The following is a 15359-nucleotide window of genomic DNA, read 5'->3' as shown; positions in this document are numbered from 1 at the left end:
TGTTTTTATTGCTCTACGTGATGCACGTTTGTTTGGTAACCTTGGGAAGTGCACCATTTGCACCGTCCGAGTATGTTTTCTTGGCTATGTTGTTACTCCACAGGGAATTGAAGATGATAAAGCGAAGATTGAAGCTATTAAGAGTTGGGTGCAGCCCAAAATGGTCACACAAGTGAGGAGTTTTCTTGGACTCGCTGGTTTCTATAGGCGTTTTGTGAGAGATTTTAGCACCATTGTTGCACCTCTCAATGAGCTTACAAAGAAGGATGTGCCTTTTGTTTGGGGTACCGCACAGGAAGAAGCCTTTACGGTATTGTAAGATAAGTTGACACATGCTCCTTTACTCCAACTTCCTGATTTTAATAAGAATTTTGAGCTTGAATGTGATGCTAGTGGAATTGGATTAGGAGGTGTGTTATTACAAGATGGCAAACCTGTTGCATACTTTTCTGAAAAATTGACTGGGCCTAGTCTGAACTTTTCTACTTATGATAAAGAATTATATGCTCTTGTTCGGACCTTAGAAACATGGCAACATTATTTATGGCCCAAAGAATTTGTTATACATTCCGATCATGAATCTTTGAAACATATTAAAAGTCAAGCAAAACTGAACCGTAGACATGCTAAATGGGTTGAATTCATGAGACTTTCCCTTATGTCATTAAACATAAGAAGGGTAAAGAAAATGTTATTGCTGTTGCACTGTCTCGTCGTTATACTATGCTTTCACAACTTGACTTTAAAATATTTGGTTTGGAGACCATCAAAGATCAATATGTGCATGATGCTGAATTTAAAGATGTATTGCAGAATTGTAAAGAAGGTAGAACATGGAACAAGTTCTTCGTTAACGATGGATTTGTGTTTCATGCTAACAAGCTATGCATTCCAGCTAGCTCTGTTCATCTTTTGTTGTTGCAGGAGGCGCATGGAGGAGGATTAATAGGGCACTTTGGCGTGAAGAAGACGGAGGATATACTTGCTACACATTTCTTTTTGCCAAAGATGGGACGAGATGTTGAGCGTTTTGTTGCTCGCTGCACTACATGTCAGAAAGCTAAGTCACGACTCAATCCTCATGGTTTATATATGCCTTTGCCTGTACCTAGTGTTCCTTGGGAGGATATTTCTACGGACCTTGTTTTAGGTTTACCCCGAACAAAGAAGGGGAGGGATAGCATATTTGTTGTCGTGGATAGATTCTCGAAAATGGCACACTTTATACCATGAAATAAAAGCGATGATGCTGTTAATGTTGCTGATTTGTTCTTTCGTGAGATTATTCGCTTGCATGGTGTGCCAAATACTATTGTTTCAGGTCGTGATACTAAATTTCTTAGCCACTTTTGGAGATGTTTATGGGCTAAGTTGGGGACTAAACTGCTTTTTAGTACTACTTATCACCCCCAAACTGATGGTCAAACTGAAGTAGTCAATAGAACATTGTCTACTATGCTTAGGGTTGTTTTGAAGAATAATAAGAAAATGTGGGAAGGATGCCTGCCTCATATTGAATTTGCTTATAATTGTTTGTTGCATTCTACTACTAAGATGTGCCCTTTTGAAATTGTGTATGGTTTCCTACCTCGTGCACCCTTTGATTTGTTGCCTCTTCCATCTTCGGAGAAGGTTAATTTTGATGCTAAACAACATGCTGAATTGATCTTCAAAATGCATGAGTTAACTAAGGAAAACATTGAGAGTATGAATGCTAAATATAAACTTGCTGGAGATAAGGGTAGAAAACATGTTGTGTTTGCACCTGGGGATCTTGTTTGTTACATTTGCGTAAGGATAGATTTCCTGATTTGCGTAAATCAAAGCTAATGCCACGTGCTGATGGTCCTTTTAAGGTGTTAGAGAAAATAAATGCTAATGCATATAAACTTGAGTTGCCTTCGGATTTTGGGGTTAGTCCCACCTTTAACATTGCAGATTTGAAGCCTTATTTGGGTGAGGAAGATGAGCTTCCGTCGAGGAGGACTTCATTTGAAGAAGGGGATGATGATGAGGATATCAATACCATTGTTACACCCACAGCCCCTGCTGTTATACATACCAGACCAATTACTAGAGCTCGCGCACGCCAATTAAATTATCAAGTACTTTCGTTTCTTGGTAATAATTCTAATGTTCATGAGAATATGATGCTGCCTAAATTGGATACATTTGTTTTTCTTACAAATGAAGGGCCTAGCTTGGAGAAGGATGAACATTGGAGCAAGAAGAAGCATGGAGTTGATGGCATGCGCAAGGGAAACAAGAACATAGTTTCAAGTGATGAATTCAAGACTTTGAAGCCACCATAATGAGTGCACGAAGCCTTGGACGAAATATACAAGATGCCACTTCATAATTTTCGTCCAGAGGCTATTCTAGGTGCTGTGTCACCTTATTATTGGGCCAAGGCCATGTAATTTCGAAATACATAAGTATAGGCTGTTTTTAGAGTTCGTATGTGTGGGGAAACAAGAGATAGGGTTGGTTTCGGACCCCTCCCAAAGGGCCACGAAATCCCCCCCTCTTCCTCCATATATACAGCCCTTAGGGCACCGTTTAGACTTTGGGTTTTGTATAGATTAAAAGTTCGCCATAGCTGCAACTTTGCGTACTTCGTTTGTGTTCAACGACCAGACAAAGGCGTCACAGAACCCCACCTTCATTAATAAAGCTTTCCTCTTATATTCGCAATATCTAGATTGCAATCTTAATTTCTTGCTTGTTCTTCATTTGCTCGTAGGAAACAGACCCTCGTGGTCAGGTTGATCGTGCTCCGGCATGGTCAATAACCCCTTAGAAGTTGGTTTAGCGATTGCTAAGGAGCTACGTCGCGCACGTTCATAGTCGAATCGTCAAGGTCGACTCCCACGGAAAACGACATCCACCATCTCATCGAAACACCGGGACACCTTTGCCTCTATCATAACCCCAAAACGATAGTGGTAAATCGGTAAGAGACATCATAGATCACACCACATCTAATAAAGTACGGTTACAACGTACGTACACACCATTACGCTGTGGTGTTCTAGGTGGCATGAGTTGTGAAACTATTCCATATTATTTTAAATGAAGGCCAAACTCATAACTCAAATATTCACCTTTGCGATCAGATCATAGAAACTTGATTTTCTTATTACGATGATTCTCCACTTCACTATGAAATTCCTTGAACTTTTCAAATGTTTTAGACTTGTGTTTCATTAAGTAGATATACCCATATCTGCTCAAATCATCTGTGAAGGTCAGAAAATAAGAATACCCGCCGCGTGCCTCAACACCCATCGGACCGCATACATCGGTATGTATTATTTCGAATAAGTCATTGGCTCGCTCCATTGTTCCGGAGAATGGAGCTTTAGTCATCTTGCCCATGAGACATGGTTCACAAGTATCAAATGATTCATAATCAAGTGATTCCAAAAATCCATCCTTATGGAGTTTCTTCATGCGCTTTACATCAATATGACCTAAATGGCAGTGCCACAAATATGTTGCACTATCATTATCAACTTTGCATCTTTTGGAATCAATATTATAAATATGTGTATCACTATGATCGAGATTCAATAAACCATTTACATTGGGTGTATGACCATAGAAGGTTTTATTCATGTAACAGAACAACAATTATTCTCTGACTTAAATGAATAACCATACCACAATAAACATGATCCAATCATATTCACGCTCAACGCAAACACCAAATAACATTTATTTGGGTCCAACACTAATCCTGAAGGTAGAGGGAGTGTGCGATGGTGATCTTATCAACCTTGGAATCACTTCCAACACACATCATCACCTCGCCCTTAATTAGTCTTTGTTCACTTTGCAGCTCCTATTTTGAGTTACGAATCTTAGCAACTGAACCGGTATCAAATACCCTGGGGTTACTTATGAACACTAGTAAAGTACACATCAATAACATGTATATCAAATATACCTTTGTTCACTTTGCCATCCTTCTTATCCGCCAAGTATTTGGGGTGTCCCGCTTCTAGTGACCATTCCCTTTGAAGTAGAAGCACTCAGTTTCAGGCTTAGGTCTAGCTTTGGGCTTCTTCACGGGAGTGGTAACTTGCTTGTCATTCTTCTTGAAGTTCCCTTTCTTTCCTTTGCCCTTTTCTTGAAACTAGTGATTTTGTTAACCATCACACTTGATGCTCTTTCTTGATTTCTACCTTCGTCGATTTCATCATCATGAAGAGTTCGGGAATCATTTTCGCCATCCCTTGCATATTATAGTTCATCACGAAGTTCTAGTAGCTTGGTGATAGTGACTAGAGAACTCAGTCAATCACTATCTTATCTGGAAGATTAACTCCCACTTGGTTCAAGCGATTGTAGTACCCAGACATTCTGAGTACATGCTCACTGGCTGAGCTATTCCTCCATCTTGTAGGCAAAGTACTTGTCAGAGGTCTTATTCCTCTCGACACGGGCATGAGTCTGAAATACCAATTTCAGCTCTTGGAACATCTCATATGCTCCGTGGCGTTCAAAATGTTTTTGAAGTCCTGGTTCTAAGACGTAAAGTATGGCGCACAAAACTATCAAGTAGTCATCATATCGAGCTTGCCAAACGTTCATAATGTTTGCATCTGCTCCTGTAATAGGTCTGTCACCTAGTGGTGCATCAAGGACATAATTCTTCTGTGCAGCAATGAGGATAATCCTTAGATCACGGAACCAGTCTGCATCATTGCTACTATCATCTTTCAACTTAGTTTTCTCTAGGAACATATCAAAAAATAGGGGAGCTACATCTCGAGCTATTGATCTACAACATAGATATGCAAGTACTATCAGGACTAAGTTCATGATAAATTAAGTTCAATTAATCAAATTACTTAAGAACTCCCACTTAAATAGACATCCCTCAAGTCATCTAAGTGATATGTGATCCAAATTAACTAACCCATGTCCGATCATCATGTGAGATGGGGTAGTCATCAATGGTGAACATCTCTATGTTGATCATATCTACTATATGATTCATGTTCGACCTTTCGGTCTCCAGTGTTCCGAGGCCATGTTTGTACATGACAGGCTCGTCAAGTTTAACCTGAGTATTCCGCATGTGCAAAACTGTCTTGCACCCGTTGTATGTGAATGTAGAGTCTATCACACCCGATCATCAAGTGGTGTCTCAACACGACGAACTGTCACAATGGCGCATACTCGGGGAGAACACTTATACCTTGAAATTTTAGTTAAGGGATCATCTTATAATGCTACCGCCGTACTAAGCAAAATAAGATGCATAAAAGATAAACATCACATGCAATCAAAATATGTGACATGATATGGCCATCATCATCTTGTGCTTTTGATCTCCATCTCCAAAGCATCATCATGATCTCCATCGTCACCGGCTCAACACCTTGATCTCCATCGTAGCGTCGTGGTCGTCTTGCCAACTATTGCTTCTACAACTATGCTAATGCATAGTGATAAAGTAAAGCAATTACATGGCGTTTGCATTTCATACAATAAAGAGACAACCATAAGGCTCCTACCAGTTGCCGATAACTTTTACAAAACATGATCATCTCATACAATAACGTATATCACATCATGTCTTGACCATATCACATCAGAACATGCCCTGCAAAAACAAATTTGATGTCCTCTACTTTGTTGTTGCAAGTTTTACGTGGATGCTACGGGCTTCTAGCAAGAACCGTTCTTACCTATGCATCAAAACCACAATGGTGATTTATCAAGTTTGCTGTTTTAACCTTCAACAAGGACCGGTCGCAATCAAATTTGATTCAATTAAAGTAGGAGAAACAGACACCCGCCAGCCACCTTTATGCAAAACTAGTTGCATGTCTGTTGGTGGAACCGCTCTCATGAACATGGTCATGTAAGGTTGGTCCGGGCCGCTTCACCGAACAATACCGCCGAATCAAAATAAGACATTGGTGGTAAGCAGTATGACGATCACCGCCCACAACTCTTTGTGTTATACTCGTGCATATCACCTACGCATAGACCTGGCTCGGATGCCACTGTTGGGAAACGTAGCATGCAATTTCAAAAATTCTCCTACGCAAACACAAGATCTATCTAGGAGATGCATAGCAACGAGGGGAAGAGTGTGTCTACGTACCCTCGTAGACCGAAAGCGGAAGCATTTGACAACGCGGTTGATGTAGTCGAACTTCTTCTAGCTCCGACCGACCAAGCACCAAATGTACGATACCTCAGAGTTCTGCACACGTTCAGCGCGATGATGTCCCTCGCCTTCTTGATCCAGCAAGGTGTGGAGGAAGTAGATGAGTTCCGTCAACACGACGGTGTGGTGATGGTGCTGGTGAGGTGATCCGCGCAAGGCTTCACCTAAGCACCACGAGAATATGACCAGGGGTGTAAACTGTGGAGGGGGCGCCGCACACGGCTAACAATTGATGTTGTGTGTTTTAGGCGCCCCCTCCTCATATATATAGGTGGAAGGGAGAGGGCAAAGGCCAAGGGGTGCCCCAAGTGGGCCAAATCCCACTTGGGCTCCTGCCATGGTTCGGCCCCCCTTCCTCGCTAGGGAAAGGAAAGGGGAGGTGGCGCCCCCCCTTTCCTTTCTCCCTTGAGGAGGGGAAGGAAGGAGGGACTTGCCGTCCCCCCTTTCCTTTCCCTAGAGCTGGCCGGCCTGGTGGAGGGGTGCACCAGCCCCTTGTGGGCTGGTTTGTCCCTCCCTTGGCCCACTAAGCCCATGATACGTCCATTTTGCATCATGCTTTTATATAGATATTTATTGCATTATGGGCTGTTATTACACATTATGTCACAATACTTATGGCTATTCTCTCTTATTTTACAAGGTTTACACGAAGAGGGAGAATGCCGGCAGCTGGAATTCTGGGCTGGAAAAGGAGCAAATATTAGAGACCTAATTTGCACAACTCCAAAAGTCCTGAAACTCCACGGGAGTCATTTTTAGAATATATAAAAATAATGGGCAAAGGAATCACCAGAGGGGGGCCACCCACCATCCACGTGGGTGGGGGGTGTCGGTGTCAAAACCGGCGGATCTCGGGTAGGGGGTCCAGAACTGTGCGTCTAAGGTCGATGGTAACAGGAGACAGGGGACACGATGTTTACCCAGGTTTGGGCCCTCTCTATGGAGGTAATACCCTACGTCCTGCTTGATTGATCTTGATGAATATGAGTATTACAAGAGTTGATCTACCACGAGATCGTACTGGCTAAATGTAACGCCCTCGATGCAGCTATAGCTCCCACGTGTCGAGGCACGACTTAGAGGCATAACCGCATTGAAAGCAATGTCGCAAGTTAGGCAATCTTCACAACATCCCATGTAATATAGATAATAAAAGGGGAGATACATAGTTGGCTTACACTCGCCACGTCAATCAAAGTACATAAATAGCATTACAACATTCGAACACTCATGGCCCGACTACGGCGCCAAAATAAAAGATACCCAACATGCGACACGGTCCCGATCGCCCCCAACTGGGCACCACTACTGATCATCAGGGAAAGACACGTAGTATCGGCGTGAGTCCTCGTCGAACTCCCACTTGAGCTCAAGCGCGTCATTTGGAACAGAATCATCAGGCCCTGCATCTGGTTTGGAAGTAATCTGTGAGCCATAGGGACTCAGCAATCTCGCACCCTCGTGATCAAGACTATTCAAGCTTAATAGGTAAGGCAAGGTAAATATGTGGAGCTGTAGCAAGCGACTAGCATATATGGTGGCTATCCTGTTCGCAAAAGAGAGCGAGAAGAGGAGGCAAAGCACGAACGAGTAACTAGAGGACATCCCGCGGCAAGCATTACTCCAACACCGTGTTCACTTCCCGGACTCCGCCGAGAAGAGACCATCACGGTAACTCACACAGTTGATTCATTTTAATTAAGTTAAGGTTCAAGTTATCTACAACCGGACATTAACAAATTCTCATCTTCCCATAACCGCGGGCATGGCTTTCAAAAGTTCAAATCCCTGCAGGGGAGTCCCAACTTAGCCCATGACAAGCTCTCACGGTCAACGAAGGAATAGACCTCCTCCCGAGACGTTCCGATCAGACTCGGTATCCCGGTTCTTCAAGACACTTCAACAGGTTAAAACAAATCCAGCAACACCGCCCGAATGTGCCGACAAATCCCGATAGGAGCTGCACATATCTCGTTCTCAGGGCACACTCAGATTGTCTTAGGTACGGGTAGGCCAGCCTAGAGTTGCCCCTGGTGGCCACCGGCAGCTGACAGGTGGACCAACACTCAGAGGAGCACTGGCCCGGGGGGTTTAAATAAGATGACCCTCGGGCTCCGGAAACCCAAGGGAAAAAGAGGCTAGGTGGCAAAAGGTAAAACCAAGGTTGGGCATTGCTGGAAAAGCTTTAATCAAGGCGAACTATCAAGGGGTTCCCATTATAACCCAACCGCGTAAGGAACGCAAAATCCGGGAACATAACACCGATATGACGGAAACTAGGGCGACAAGAGTGGAACAAAACACTAGGCGAGAGGCCGAGCCTTCCACCCTTTACCAAGTATATAGATGCATTAAGATAACATGGCAATATAATGATATCCCAACAAGTAAATAATGTTCCAACAAGGAACGGTCTCCAATCATCACCTGCAACTAGCAACGCTATAAGAGGGGCTGAGCAAAGCGGTAACATAGCCAATCAACGATTTGCTAGGACATGGTGGGTTAGAGGTTTGACATGGCAATTTGGGAGGCATGATAAGCAAGTGGTAGGCATCGTAGCATAGGCATAGCAAAAGAGCGAGAATCTAGCATAGCAAAGATAGTAGTGATTTCGAGGGTATGATCATCTTGCCTGCAAAGCTGTCAGAGTTGACTGGATCCTCGAAAGCAAACTCAACGGGCTCCTCGTTAGCGAACTCGTCTCCCGGCTCTACCCAAACAAGACAAACAATCAACAAGGACACAATCAACCACGTGCAGAGTTCAAACAATATGATGCAAGGATGGTATGCTATGCGGGATGCGATATGGGATGCATATGCAAGATTTGACAAGGCAAGCATGAGCCTGGCCTCAACCTAGAAATCCAAGTGTGCCACTGGAAAGATGAGATGAAATCGCTTGAAAATGATATAAAGATCACCGGAATCGGAGTTACGGTTTGGAAATGGCAAGCGATTCAAATATGGCACCGGTCTGCGATATACAACAAGTAGCCAACTAAATGCAACAACATGAAGATGCTACAGAACCCAAACATGGCATCAAAATACATGGCAGGGATCCATTCGTGATGCTTAACAAAAGACTAGCACTGAGCTACGGCCAATTCATCCATTAACAGGTTCAAACAAGCATGGCAAAAATGCATTTGGCAAACAGATCTCAGACTTGTGAAATTAACACTTGTCTGGAATTTCAGATTAGATAGCACTCTTTGGAGCAATAAAACAATATGCTACAGGACCTGAACATGGCAAAGTAAATCATGGCATGGAGCTACTCAAAGAGCTTAACAAAAGTCCCTTAGTGACCTTGAGCCAAAAGGGGTCAGAAAATACATTTGCAAGCATGTGAACATGGCAAAAACATAATCAGATCACAGGCTTAGTGAAAACTGGAGCATGCTGAAACAGATATCAAGTAGGCATGTTTACGAGCTCGATGCACTCACTACAGAGCAAGTCATGATAACCTAAGCATACACCCATCAAGAATGCACAAAATACAAGCTAGACATGGCAACAACAATAACAAAGCATGCACAGATCAACTACAACATCCTCGGCAAAATCGCTAACAAGTAGACAATCTGCCCAGATTCACGAAATAGCAAAAGTAGAGCTCGATTGACTCAAGCTAGGGTGCTCCATAATTGCAAATAAAGACACGGATGGATAGAGCACTACAAGATTAACAAATCATCCTTACTGATCATCCTCAAAAGAGGCACGGATCACTAGGAAACAACACGAACATATGGCATAATGAGATAAACAGATCAAGGACTTAGTGGAAATGCTAAGTCCCTGAAATCAGCATTAACGAATGCTCCACTTTGCATGCTTGTGCTAGTCACCACACACATCACAAAAATACATGGGTTGCACCTCTGGATAGATGGCAAAACATATAACAAAACTCATGAAGAGCTCAGGGGCATATCATGCACACATTAATCATGGCAAAAATGACAAATATCTAATTGGAGCAGCAGATCTGACAATTATCTCAAATAGCACTCTTCTAACAGAATTTCTGGTATCAAGATGAACTCAAATGAAAATGATGCAATGAGATGAAATGATGTGCTCTCTGAGGCGAACATTTTGATATGCTATATGCCCAAAACCGAGCTACGGATGCAAAGTTACGATGCGATGAACATAGCCAAAATATTAGGGTTTCGGGCAAAAAGTCAACCCGATCCGGATCTGGATCTGGAGGGCACTATAGCGGTGGCGCGTATTCCGAGGTTCATCGGCCGGATTTCTTGGAACTCGCCGGAGACGGAGGGGGCCGGTCGGAGATGGAGAGGAAGCCGGGGCGGAGGGCGGCCGGAGCTCGGTGGTGGTGGCCGGCGCCGGCGCGGCGAGGCGGCGCGGGCGCGGCGGCCGAGGCGGCGGGCACCGGCAGCCGGGGCGGCGCGTGCCGGTGAGGGCGACGGGCGGCGGAGGAAGTTCGGTGGGCGGCCGGCAGCGGGGAAGATGGCCCCGGGCGGCGACGCGAGTCAACGGGCCTCGGGGCCCCTCCTGGGCCTCCCGGGCCGGCGGCGATGGCGAAGTGGGGCGGGGGCGCGGAAAATGGCAGCGCGGCACGTGGCGGCGGCGGGGTGGACCGGACACATCCGTCGGCGGTGGTTTTGTCCGGCGGCGGCGGGTGGAGATGGATCTAGGTTTTCGGGAGGAAGGAGAAGGAGATTTTCGGGGTGTCTTTAAATAGGCATAGAGGGAGCTAGGAGAGTCCAAATGAGGTGCGGTTTTCGGCCACGCGATCGTGATCGAACGCTCTAGATGATGGAGAGGGTTTTGGTGGATTTTGGGCCAACTTGGAGGGGTGTTGGGCTGCAACACACACGAGGCCTTTTCGGTCCCTCGGTTAACCGTTGGAGCATCAAACGAAGTCCAAATGGTACGAAACTTGACAGGCGGTCTACCGGTAGTAAACCAAGGCCGCTTGGCAAGTCTCGGTCCAATCCGGAAATGTTTAATCCCCACACACGAAAGAAGGGTAGAAACGACCACCGGAGGAGAACGGAGCGCCGGAATGCAAAACGGACAACGGGGAAAATGCTCAAATGCATGAGATGAACACGTATGCAAAAGCAATGCACATGATGACATGATATGAGATGCATGACAACGATAACAACACACAGAGACAAAGAACCGAACCCGAGAAAAATAAAATAACTTAAGGCCGGAAACGGCAAGAGTTGGAGTACATATTGGGTAAATCATATCCGGGGTGTTACACTAAACCCTAGAGGTCTAGCTTGTATGGCTATGGTAATGAATATCTCTCTCCTCCGGACTATGTCCTCCGGTTTATATAGACACCCGGAGGATCTAGGGTTACACAAGGTCGGTTACAAAGAAAGAATCTACATATTTGGTCGCCAAGCTTGCCTTTCACGCTAAGGAAAGTCCCATCCGGACACGGGTGCAGTCTTCGGTCTTCGTGTTCTTCACATCCCATCAGTCCAGCCCATGGCTAACAGGCTGGACGCCCGAGGACCCTAGTCTAGGACTCCCTTAGTAGCCCCTGAATATGGCTTCAATGAAAAGGTATCCGGCGCGTAGATTTGTCTTCGCCATTGCAAGGCGGGTTCCTCCTTCCGTACTCCAAGATAGTCTTCGGACGAAACAAATGTGTCCGGATCTGCAACACATAGCCGCAAAGAGTATAATATTTCACGAATCCAATCTGCTGACCACTTTAGTAACGTGATGTCACGCTTGCTCGGTTATTATTTCAAACCGTTTTTCGTCTACCACTCCACATTTCGAGACGCAGTTGCCATTGGCACGTCTCGTCAAAGTAGAGATCGTGTCCCCTTATTGCGGGATTTTCATCAATTCGGGTGTGGGTAACCCAACCGCGCCTGTTTACATAGCCCTTGGGAATAGGCGAGGTTTAAGGCAAGTGGGGAGGCGTTCGATATTCACTGCCTTTATAAGGAGATAAGGACTCCCTCTTCTTCTCCCACGCCTTCTCCTTCCTCTACCCATCCGTACTCGAGCTCCATCACCCAAGCTCTAGCTTTCCCCGCCCGAGAAAGCACTCCAATCATGTTTGGATCCGGAGCTGGAGGCAAGTGGATGGCCTCCTCCATCAAGAAGGAGGACATCAAGGAGCTCCGGGGCGCCGGATACCTGGCCAAGTGGATCGTTTACCGACTCCCGGCCAAGGGACAAATCGTCCCTACCCCAGAGCCCCATGAGAGGGTGGTGTTTCTCACACATTTCGTCCGCGGGCTGGGATTCCCTCTCCACCCGTTTGTCCGCGGATTGATGTTTTACTATGGGCTGGACTTCCATGATCTAGGCCCCAACTCTATCCTCAATATCTCGGCATTTATTGTCGTGTGCGAGGCCTTTCTCCGTATCCCCCCTCACTTCGGCCTATGGCTGAAGACCTTCAATGTGAAGCCGAAGGTGGTGAGCAGCCAACAAGCAGAGTGTGGAGGAGCCATGGTGGGCAAGCTGCCCAATGTCACCTGGCCCGAAGGCTCCTTTGTGGAGACCGTGAGGGGGTGGCAGTCCGGGTGGTTCTACATCACCGAGCCGCGCAACACCAGCTGGGCGACGGCCCCCGAATTCCGATCCGGAGCTCCGATGCGGTTCACCTCCTGGCAAGAGAAGGGCCTAACCTGGGGCTCTTCGAATAAGCTGACTGGGCTCTAGACGTGCGTCCAGAACATGATAACCAAGAGGATCAAACTCGTCAACGTGATCCAGGTTATGCTCATTCGCTGGATCCTTCCGTGCCAACGCTGGACTTGCGATTTGTGGGAGTTCGATCCGGCCAAGCACCAGACGCTACTAGAGCTCTTCGGCACGACACACGAAGACATCTGGAAAGTGCTCTTTAAGGCCGACGAGACACCACCGCCCACGACCGAGGATCGCGGGCTCAGCTTAAAACGCCAGGGCAATTCGGTAAGTTCTTTCATGTTTTCAAGGTATACCCTCTACTGGCGTATTTTGAGGAAGGAGTCTAAGCCTTCCTATCATTTTTTCAGGCCTGGATCGATATAGTGGGGCGGATTAAGTGTCCGGCTCCGCTACCCGAAGACCAAGAAACCCCACTTCTGACGAAGATGCTATTTCCGGCGCCTTATGATGTGCTGGAGAAGAAGGCCAAGAAAACGACCAAAGGGGCCAAGAGTGGCCTTCGCTGAAAAGGTGCTTCGGACATGACGTCCGGAGACGAGACTCACTCTTAGGCCGCCGGAGATGACGAGGAGGAGGAGGAGGAGGAGGAAAACGACTCCCCCCTGAGGAGGGAAGGAAGAAAAGGGGGCCCTCCCCAACTCTGCAAGCGAAGGCGCCCAAGAGGGGGAAGGGCTCCCTCGCGGATAACTCCGCATGGGATGTCGATAGCAGTCCGGAGCAACCCCCCCCGAACCAAGCCTCAGTATAACGCCCTCGATGCGGCTATATCTCCCACGTGTCGAAGCACGACTTAGAGGCATAACCGCATTGAAAGCAATGTCGCAAGTGAGGTAATCTTCACACAACCCATGTAATACATAAGGGAAAGAGATACATAGTTGGCTTACAATCGCCACTTCACACAAATACCTGAATAAAGCATTACATCAACCCAGTACAATCAGGGCCCGACTACAGAGCCAAAATAAAAGAAGAACCCCAAAAGCGACAAAGGTCCCCGATCGACCCCAACCGGGCTCCACTACTGATCGACTAGAACGAAACAACATAAAGGACAAGATCTTCATCGAGCTCCTCCTGAGCTTGGTTGCGTCATCTGCACGGTTCAACGGCACCTGCAAGCTGGTTTGGAAGTAACTGTGAGCCACAGGGACTCAGCAATCTCGCACCCTCGCGATCAAGACTATTTAAGCTTATGGGTAAGGTAAAGGTATGAGGTGGAGCTGCAGCAAGCATCTAGCATATATGGTGGCTAACATACGCAAATGAGAGCGAGAAGAGAAGGCAAAGCACGGTTGAGAAAAGTATGATCAAGAAGTGATCCTAAAACAACCTACGTCAAGCATAACTCCAACACCGTGTTCACTTCCCGGACCCCGCCGAGAAGAGACCATCACGGTTACACACACGGTTGATTCATTTTAATTAAGTTAAGGTTCAAGTTATCTACAACCAGACATTAACAAATTCCCATCTGCCCATAACCGCGGGCACGGCTTTCGAAAGTTCAAATCCCGGCAGGGTGTCCCAACTTAGCCCATGATAGGCTCTCACGGTCAATGAAGGAATAGACCTCCACCCGAGACGTTCTGATCAGACTTGGTATCCCGGTACAACAAGACATTTCGACAGGGTAAAACTAAACCAGCAACACCGCCCGAATGTGCCGACAAATCCTGATAGGAGCTGCACATATCTCGTTCTCAGGGCACACTTAGATGAGCCAGACGTTGGGTAGGCCAGCCCAGAGTTGCCCCTGATAGCATTAAGTTATTTTATTTTTCTCGGGTTCGGGTCTTCTTCCCATTCAACTCCATTGGCATTGAACTTTTGTTGAAAACCAACACCTTGATTCTTCCGGTGCATCCCTTGCTTGCGCACAATTTCCTCGAATTGCTTACTTCCGGCAAGGCTTTTGTATACTCCTTTCTCTATAATTCCCTTCAATAAGCTATTTTCTTGTTCAAGTGTAACTTGGCTAAGAGAATCATTAGTGGAATCAAGAGAACTACTAGAAGCAACAATATTGGATTTAGCATGATCATTGTTACTACTAGAGGAAGAATCTTTCTTGTTCTTGTTACTAGACTTGACTTGAGGCGTGTAAGTGGATAATAGTAAACGCTTGGCAATGTAAGAAGAGCTTTTCTTGCGGAGATCATCATTGATTGCTTTTAAGAACTCATGCTCTTGTTGAAGATTGAGCTTTTCAAAGCGTAATTTCTCATGAGCTCTTAAAAGTTCTCGATGATCTTCGAAGATAGTTTCATGAGCTAACCTAAGAGTGTTTAGTTCTTTAGTTAGAGCCTCAATCTTCTCCTTATCATTGTCATTCGTTTTATCTTGATTAGCATGATTGATTGATGTTTCATCATAGTACTCATCACTAGAGTTATCAACAAGCAAATCATCATCACCTAACAAGTCATCTTCATCACTATTAAAATCAACATACTCGGGGTGTGTTACCTTAGGACCTTTGGCCATGAAGC

This window comes from Triticum urartu, chromosome 3 (genome assembly GCF_003073215.2).
Source record: "Triticum urartu cultivar G1812 chromosome 3, Tu2.1, whole genome shotgun sequence".
NCBI classification, from domain to species: Eukaryota; Viridiplantae; Streptophyta; class Magnoliopsida; order Poales; family Poaceae; genus Triticum; species Triticum urartu.
This window is presented reverse-complemented; position numbering follows the sequence as displayed.